We start from the raw sequence: 2241 nt of genomic DNA, 5'->3' as shown, positions 1-2241 counted from the left end.
AAAATTTTTTTGCTCAAATCGACCCGGGAATCAATTTTTCGTATTCTACGGCTCATTTGCTACAACTTTGCAAAAATTTGTGAAAACGAACAATTTTGATCCCCTCGACGTACACCGACCATCCGACGAGAAAAATGTCTCAAAAATTTTTTTTTCGCGGTGACTCAAAACATCAATTTTAGACTCCCCTGAGTATGAAAAGTGAAACGAAAATCATTTTTGAGAAGAAAAAATTTTTGTATGGGAGGGCCCCTGCTAGAACATTTTTCCCAAGTGCGTCGATTTTTGGGTCGTCGACACAAGCTCGGGTCAAAAAATTTTTTTGCTCAAATCGACCCGGGAATCAATTTTTCGTATTCTACGGCTCATTTGCTACAACTTTGCAAAAATTTGTGAAAACGAACAATTTTGATCCCCTCGACGTACACCGACCATCAGACTCGAAAAAATTTTTTTGCTCAAATCGACCCGGGAATCAATTTTTCGTATTCTACGGCTCATTTGCTACAACTTTGCAAAAATTTGTGAAAACGAACAATTTTGATCCCCTCGACGTACACCGACCATCAGACTCGAAAAAATTTTTTTGCTCAAATCGACCCGGGAATCAATTTTTCGTATTCTACGGCTCATTTGCTACAACTTTGCAAAAATTTGTGAAAACGAACAATTTTGATCCCCTCGACGTACACCGACCATCAGACTCGAAAAAATTTTTTTGCTCAAATCGACCCGGGAATCAATTTTTCGTATTCTACGGCTCATTTGCTACAACTTTGCAAAAATTTGTGAAAACGAACAATTTTGATCCCCTCGACGTACACCGACCATCCGACGAGAAAAATGTCTCAAAAATTTTTTGCTCAAATCGACCCGGGAATCAATTTTTCGTATTCTACGGCTCATTTGCTACAACTTTGCAAAAATTTGTGAAAACGAACAATTTTGATCCCCTCGACGTACACCGACCATCCGACGAGAAAAATGTCTCAAAAATTTTTTTTTCGCGGTGACTCAAAACATCAATTTTAGACTCCCCTGAGTATGAAAAGTGAAACGAAAATCATTTTTGAGAAGAAAAAATTTTTGTATGGGAGGGCCCCTGCTAGAACATTTTTCCCAAGTGAGTCGATTTTTGGGTCGCGACACAAGCTCGGGTCAAAAAAAATTTTTTTTTCATGGTGACTCAAAACATCAATTTTAGACTCCCCTGAGTATGAAAAGTGAAACGAAAATCATTTTTGAGAAGAAAAAATTTTTGTATGGGAGGGCCCCTGCTAGAACATTTTTCCCAAGTGCGTCGATTTTGGGTCGCCGACACAAGCTCGGGTCAAAAAAATTTTTTTTTCACGGTGACTCAAAACATCAATTTTAGACTCCCCTGAGTATGAAAAGTGAAACGAAAATCATTTTTGAGAAGAAAAAATTTTTGTATGGGAGGGCCCCTGCTAGAACATTTTTCCCAAGTGCGTCGATTTTGGGTCGCCGACACAAGCTCGGGTCAAAAAATTTTTTTTTTCACGGTGACTCAAAACATCAATTTTAGACTCCCCTGAGTATGAAAAGTGAAACGAAAATCATTTTTGAGAAGAAAAAATTTTTGTATGGGAGGGCCCCTGCTAGAACATATTTCCCAAGTGCGTCGATTTTTGGGTCGCCGACACAAGCTCGGGTCAAAAAAATTTTTTTTTCTCGGTGACTCAAAACATCAATTTTAGACTCCCCTGAGTATGAAAAGTGAAACGAAAATCATTTTTGAGAAGAAAAAATTTTTGTATGGGAGGGCCCCTGCTAGAACATTTTTCCCAAGTGCGTCGATTTTGGGTCGCCGACACAAGCTCGGGTCAAAAAAATTTTTTTTTCTCGGTGACTCAAAACATCAATTTTAGACTCCCCTGAGTATGAAAAGTGAAACGAAAATCATTTTTGAGAAGAAAAAATTTTTGTATGGGAGGGCCCCTGCTAGAACATTTTTACCAAGTGCGACCATTTTACCCGGTGAGTCAAAAAAAAATTTTTGTATGGGAGGGCCCCTGCTAGAACATTTTTCCCAAGTGCGTCGATTTTGGGTCACCGACACAAGCTCGGGTCAAAAAAATTTTTTTTTCACGGTGACTCAAAACATCAATTTTAGACTCCCCTGAGTATGAAAAGTGAAACGAAAATCATTTTTGAGAAGAAAAAATTTTTGTATGGGAGGGCCCCTGCTAGAACATTTTTCCCAAGTGAGTCGATTTTTGG

This window comes from Anopheles moucheti (genome assembly GCF_943734755.1).
Source record: "Anopheles moucheti chromosome X unlocalized genomic scaffold, idAnoMoucSN_F20_07 X_unloc_2, whole genome shotgun sequence".
In the NCBI taxonomy this organism is placed as follows: domain Eukaryota; kingdom Metazoa; phylum Arthropoda; class Insecta; order Diptera; family Culicidae; genus Anopheles; species Anopheles moucheti.
The sequence above is the reverse complement of the archived record's forward strand: the minus strand, read 5'-3'. Positions refer to the sequence as shown.